The sequence below is a fragment of the Peromyscus californicus genome, unplaced genomic scaffold (assembly GCF_007827085.1).
Source record: "Peromyscus californicus insignis strain IS unplaced genomic scaffold, ASM782708v3 Scaffold_6__1_contigs__length_162567912, whole genome shotgun sequence".
NCBI lineage: Eukaryota > Metazoa > Chordata > Mammalia > Rodentia > Cricetidae > Peromyscus > Peromyscus californicus.
Window position 1 is genome coordinate 117,722,292 of NW_026294584.1, and position 7,542 is coordinate 117,729,833.

The 7,542-nt window shown below is 38.1% G+C and overlaps 1 pseudogene; it reads right to left on the reverse strand.

Annotated features, from left to right (window-relative positions):
• Nucleotides 1–498: 498 nt before the first annotated feature.
• LOC128099726 (probable ATP-dependent RNA helicase DDX5) lies at nt 499–4,085 on the reverse strand (annotated as a pseudogene).
• Between the last annotated feature and the right edge of the window lie 3,457 nt (nt 4,086–7,542).

Consider the following 7,542-nt stretch of genomic DNA (forward strand, 5'->3'; position numbering starts at 1 on the left):
CATTGCCTTTATGGTATTTCCTAATCACTGTACAATTATGTTTGGAAAAGATTGCCTGCAAAAATATAATAACTCTAAAATTGTTTCAAGAATGTTGAAAAATACCCAATTTAAATAGGGAAAAGGTACACCATAATTCATGCTGTAATTTAGCCTTTCCTCACTTCCCATGTTTCTTAAATAACTGGTGTGTCTGATGACCTATATTGCACTACAAAGAACATTTATGAAAAAAATCACATCTACTTCTAAAGTCTTATTGCAAATATCCTGTTGGCATTGAATAGACAATTATAGGTGCAGCAGCTGTGGTAGTAGGATATGCATATGACTGGCAGTTCATACCATTATGCATGTTGCAGCATTCCTTCCATATTGATGACTGCAGCAAACATAACCATCATACTAATTCCCTCTTGGATTACCAGTACTAAAACTGGTATGTGCATTAGTATACACAAAGCTACTTCCTAAACTCCTATCGTAATTTTCAGCACTCTAAACACCATTCTGAGTTTTGTCCCCAAACTTAACCTGGTCACTTTCCTGTTGATTGTTTTCACTATGAATGCCCATGGCTGGGCACCCTTCTACTCTCATTTTTTTTTTTTTCTGGGTCGGAGGGAAGTAAGATCAACACATATTTTGGTTTCAAAAAAACAATGATTGTATTCTTCTTAGTCATGATCTCTTCCATTAAACAAACATGTTTTTCATCCTTTTCCACATCATGTCACATCCCAAGCCGAAAGAGTGTTATGGTTTGTACTTTCAGTTCCAATGTGCCAGTGTCTACATGAATATAGTATTCCAAGAAAACTTCAGCAAGTTGTCTTATTTCTTTTGGCCAAGTCACACTCCATGTTATGGTTTGCCTTCAAAGTCTTATTTGATCCACATTTTTTTCCTATTTGGACTTAAAAGCCCTATGGAGCATTCTGTTTGCTTCATTAAGGACAAGGTAAGCTGTTCTTCTCATATTTGTCTGCCCATATTATAAAGAGTCAGCCAGTTTTCTAAGAGTTCCATTGCAGTTTTCAACACCTCTCTCGAAATAACATACCTGTGGTCCTTGGGAGCACCACCAGATACGTAAGTGGGCTTCAAGCAACAAGTTCTACAGTATTCAGCAGTGACTGACTGCTGCACTTGCCGGGTCAGTCCTGACTTGGCAACACCAAGCAAATAGTCCTGTCACCCTCTCCCGGAGTAGCTGATGATTCCTGTGGACAATTGCAGGTAGTAAATAACACAGTGTTTTCCTAGATCCAGTCTGATCTACTCCAATCCCATCCATCCCACACAGAGCAGCTGGCAATTCCTAGGCTTGAGCACAGTGGATCCTATGAAGTTTGACCTTGTAATCACACCCACGACATTTGGAACAATATATGCTTTGTAGATATTCCAAACTGGATTGGGGCCGTTTCTGACCTCTGACATTTCCTTGCTTCTTCTCTAGGTGTCTACTTCTTGTGTTGTGCACCTTGACATATCAGGGTATTCCTGATAAAAAATTGTTCACAAATTTAGGCAGCTCATCACAATTATATAACTTTTTAAAATTACTTTTTTTATTTGTTGAAATTTAAAAAAATGACATTTTTTCCTCTCCTTTTTCCTCCCTCCAATCTTTCCAATGTATTCACTTTATTGTTTCTCTTGAGTACATTGTTCCTTCTTCTTTGAATGTATCAAACCTTCTGAGTCTATATAATTATATATATATAATTTCACATCACTTGATATTGGGTAACCAATTGTAAACTCTTCCCTGAGGAAGACTATTTCTTCTGCTCTCAGTATTCCTTATTTGCCTGTAGTTCTTTGTCTGGGGTTGAGGCCCCATGAGATTTTTCCATCTCCATGTTATTACATCTACTGGTGTTGTCCTTGTTTGGGTCTTGTTGAGGCAGCCATGTTGATGAGACTTCATGGGTATAGCTTGCCCTCTATTTCTGGGACATGAAATTTCACAGTGAACTTCCTGTTCCTCTGGCTCCTACAAGCTTTCCACCCACTCTTCTGCTGTGATCCCTGAGCCTTAGGCACAGAAGTTGTGTTATAGATATTATCACTTGGGGCTGGGCACCACATGGTCACTTGTTCTCTGAACTTTTATTGATTCTGATTTTCTGAAATGGTTTCTGCCTGTTGCAAGAAGACATTTCTTGACACAGGGTGACACTTCTATTTATCTGTAGGTATAAGTCCATTTCTGTCAGACCAATTTCTCCCCAGGATTTCCAAACTTTTTTTTTTTCAGACAAAGTTCCTTCCCTATTTCATCTAAATCACGCTGACTAAATCTCCATTTCCAGAGCTGTCTCTGTCCCCCAAATAATCTATCACGGAGTCATGGCTATGGGGGAGAAATGAGATGAAGTTAAGGCTGAGAGCCAGACTTTGTTGGGGGACAGCAAAGTCTTCGCAGGACTGCCACCAGCAGAGAAACAGCCGTGACGAGAGCCAGAGACCAGTGCAAATGAATGCGGTTCAGATCATGAAATCTTATTAGCTAGAAAATGGTAGAAACTTCTGAAATATGCTGTAACATGGGTGAAACTTGATAAAAGTATACTGAGCAAAATAGGCAAATTAAAAAAAATGGCAAGTACCAAATGTTACATGACATTCCTAGAATACTCAGACTCAGAGAGGTAGACATCAAAAGGGGACTTTTAAGGTAGATGGAGAATGGTTGTGGAACAGGATTGATGTTTAATTTTTTTAAAATAACAGAGTCCTGGAGAGAGTAGTGATTAATATTTTACTGAATTTTATAATTAAAAGACATGTGATACCCTACAGTATAATGAATTATATTTCCCTAATACTCACATACTGAATTCTTAACCCAATAATTATCTTAGAAAATGACTGACTTCCCATGGGACGCCTTACCTTTTTGGAGGAGGGGATGGCTGGGCTGCAGGAGGGGGCTGTGGGGAGGAGAAGGAGGAGGAATGGGAGGGGGATCTATGATTGGTATGTAAAATGAATTAAAAATTTTCTTAATAAAAAAGAAAAAAATGGCCAGGTTAGGAGTTAGGTCCTACAAACATGTAACTAAGCAAACAACTGTGGTAACAATCCATTGTTTGAAGGAAATTGTAGTTACTTTCCAACATTTTATATGTAATTGAGAACTTCAAAGGAAGGGTATAAACAACCACACTGTTTCACAATATGTTAATGTTTTTAAGAGATGGAGCTGAATAGTTTGGCTAGGTACTTAGATTTCTCCCACAGTTCTTAGTTAATAACTCCTCAATACAATGAGTATGGCATAACAACAGAGACACCAGTCTTCTCCAGAGATGATTCCCCTGATGTATTAGAAAATCACAAGAGGTCATCCCTCAATGTATATGAGCAGCACTACATGATCTCATCAGGCTGTTTTTATAAACTTATATACACATATGCAGCAATTAAAACTAAAGAGTAAGAAGTCATGAATTTGAGAAGGAGTAGGAGGGACATGGGAAGAATTGGAAGGAGGAGGAGAGTGTTGTAAATAAAGTACTCATATATGAAATTCTTAAAAATAAATAAAAAAGCAGACATTTTTATATACCCAGAGACAGTTGTGAAAGTTAAAATTACTATTGAAACATTTCCATCTATCTGTATTGTTTTGATCACCTCATTGGTTTCCTTTGTATCAAATTCCTTTTTGTCATTGACCAAAAGTCTAGTAGAATATCACACACTGAATTTCTTTTGCATGTCTTCTTAATCTCCCATTTCTGTACAGCCCTTTTTCTTACCAATGAAAAATTTTGAAGAATCCAGGCCAGTAATTTTGCAAAGATCCCTCCATCTGTTTATCTAATGTTCCCTGACACTTTGATTCTGAATGCTCATCTTTGGCAAGAAGTCACAGCACCATCTTTCTGAGTGTACATACCATTTCACACCTACTGCCAATTTATCATGTTACTCAAGGAATTCATTTTGATCATTTAATCTGCCATGGTAAGATATCTCTCCCTAATGGTATGGTCTTGTAAGGAAATACCTTTTAAAATTCCTCACTCATTGTGGCATGAATATGTGGTCCTTACCTGAAAAATTGTCATTCTAGTAATTGCTAATACTTGTTAACTCATTCTATTATTTTATGTTATTGTTATTTTCTATTGATTATTTTCATTTTTTTATTCTTGAAGAGAATTTTCTCTCTGCTGTACTCACTGAGTTTTCCTAAATTTCTTATTTCACTAAGGGCTCTTGGATTCTTACTGAATTTTCTGTGTTGTATTGTAATTTACTACTCTGATAACTTAATTTTGTTACTCACTTTCTTCAGACTTGGCTGATACTAATACTTTCAAACTAAGTCCAGTATTGTTTCAATGTGTCCTACCCTAGCATAAAGAATTCTATATTCATTTTAAACTAACCTTACATGTTGCTTTTCTGAAATTAGCTATTTGATTTTTGTTTGTTTCTTTGTTTTGTTTTCAAAGGAAGACAACCTATAGAATTAAAATATTTTCCAAATGAATTTTATTAGTTGGGTTATAAAATCCAGCAAACTGGAGATGCTAAGACCAATAACTGCTCAGTCTATGAGGCTGGATATATCATTAGTACCAATTAGAGGATGAAGGCCCAGAGGATTCCTAGAGAGGTACAGGTAGGTCTTCAGTCTATATTTGCAAGCCAAAGAGACTGGCTCCAGATGCCAGCAAAGGTTAGCAGCAGCAGCAGCAGCAGCAGCAGCAGCAGCAGCAGCAGCAGCAGCAGCAATAGAATAGATATATTCACAAGCTGGGATGAGAGTGTGAAGGCAGGTGGGCAAAAACGTTCCTGGGGTTCCCTCAGGCCTCTTGATATCTAAGCTGCTGGTCCCTACATTGATTACTCGTCTCCTTCAGTTAATTCCCCCAGGAATCATTTTCACATTCTCACCCATGGTTGATTCTAGATCCAATCAAAATGACAACGAAGATTAACCACCACTGAGCCCTTCTTGTACTAGTGAGAGTCTAGAACCAAGACCCTGGTACGCTTTGTCCTTTATCTATTAGTACTTCACTGCTTTTAGACATTAACAATGAACACACCAAGAAGGCAAACAAGAAAGATGTGATCTTCAACTGTTACTGTGGCTTTGTCTCATTTTCTTTGTGTTGCTTTATCTGTCTCTATTTCAGATATTTCACAATTCTCTTCTATGAGATACACACTTAATTAGGACTGTTATGTTTACTCAGTAATTGAAATCCTTTTTCATTATATAATATACTGCTTTATCTCTGAAAACTCGTTCATTCTAAAGCCATTTATCTATTATTAACAAGTCATACCGGCCTTTTGCTTCTACTGTCTTGGAATAGGCTTGTGCTCTCTTTAAGTTTCATGGACATATGTATAATCATTCTTATGAACCTGTTGGGATTCTAACTATGTCAATATCACTAGGGATCATCACTACAGCATAGGTAATTCTTTGAGGAAACTTGTTGCCTTTGTTTTTTCCATGCTTTCTTTTTCCATCAAGACTTTCAATGTGGAGTTATTTGTTGCATTTTTCTTTCCCTCCCCTCTCCCTCTCCTCCTCCTTTCGCCTCCTCCTTTTTCCTCTTCCTCATCCCCCCTGTTTATTTTTGTTATCTTTTTACAGTAGAGGCACTTAGCAATGTTCAGAATAGGACTAAGTGTTAGCATGCCTTAGGTTTTTTTTTTTTTTCCTCTGCAAGACTGATGTTCAGGGCTTGTGGAGGTCTGAATGAGATTGGCCCCATAGAATCTATATACTTGAATGTGTGGCTCCTCATTAGTAAAATCTTTAGGAAGGATAAGGAGGTGTGGAGTATTTCTGGCTTTGTTGGGGAGGTGTGTCACTGAAGGTGGGCTTTGCAGTTTCAAAGACCCAGGCCAGGCCCAATCTCTTGTTCTTTGCCTCCTGCTTGTAAATAGGATGCAAGCTCTCAGCAATTGTTCCAGTGCTAGGACTGCCTGCCACCTGTCACAATGGTCATAGACTTACCCCCTGACACTGCAAGCAAGTTCCCAATTAAATGTCATTTTTTATAAGTTGTCTTTATCATGGTGTCTCTTTATAGCAATAGAACAGTCTCTAACACAGCGACCTGGGTTCCTCTATCCCTAATGCCCTCTCCCCATCCCAGCCCTGAGAGTCAGCTTCTACTAGCAATAACTGTCCTATCCTATCCAGGGGCCAACACACTCTGAAATATCCATGTAATAATCACCCTTAACAATCAGTAATTTTTGAGAGGTCAAATGTTTGGATGGTGCTTGGTATAATAATGTGATAGACATTGTGTGTATGAGTTGAATAAAAGGAAAAAGAAAAAGAAGCCAAAACACTGTGATTGGTGATTAGTATTGGGCTGGTACAAGAAGCAAAGACAGAGATTGTTGTGGGCATATAAAATGCTGATGGACAGCCCGAAAGATCTAGTGTTTCAAGAAAGAAGTTAAAATACCCTGGTTTAACAATTAGCACATAAAATTGCAAATAATATGAAAGAACAACCAATTATGGTTAAAAAAAACTACTACTACTACTACTACTAAAACTTTAGGGGAAAATGGTGATACTTAATACCTTGAGGCATTAAGAAAATGAAAAAAAATCATAACCAGACTGTACATACAAACAGACAATCTGACAATCACATGCTTTTTGTGCACTCCCTTCTCCCATCCAGGAACCTTGTAACATAACTTAGAAGACTTTGGCCTGGAATTTCTACTGAGCAGAGTGCTGTGGAGGAATCCTAGCCTAGGGCTGGTCCTTTCTATCTAATGGGTTATTTGGGTACATGGCAGGGACTAATAGGCTTGTTGGGTCCTTCAGATTAGGCCCTCGTGGCCTTTTGTGTTATCAAAACACTGAGTTCCACAGCTCTGTGCTTCCTTATTGATAGATCCTGCTCAGGTCTGTTCTCTGCCTTTGAGCCTGGGACGCCCTGTTGGTTCTTCATCCCAAACCCAAGCATGGCTGTGCCTTCACCTCTGCTTGAAGTGGGTCCCCAAATGCCCATTTTATAATAATATTCTTACATGTTTCTCTTCTTACTAGATTATAAACCTTGTTGCTGCAGAACAATCCTTTTCTATGCTATGAATATTTATTACTCTTATTTGTTAATAAAAAGCTGATTGATTGGCTGATAGCTGGAAAAAAGTGAGCATGTGGGCCAGACTAGGAGAATTCTGGGAAGAGGAAGGGCAGAGTCAGGGAGTCACTGGCAAATTCATAGAAGCAAGATGAGAATGCCATACTGAAAAAAGGTATCAAGCCACATGGCTAAACATAGATAAGAATTATGGGTTAATTAACTGTTAGAGCTAGCTAGTAATAAGCCTGAGCTACTGGCTGAGCATTTATAATTAATATAAGTCTCTGTGTGGTAATTTGGGAAGTGGCTACCAGATATTTGGGAACAAGTGGTCAGGACAGGAAAGGTCCATCCCATTATACCTTGTGAAGGCAAAGGTTGCTTAGTTTTTACAATGCAAAATATTTTCTCACAAACTTGTATTCCTTAATTATTTGAT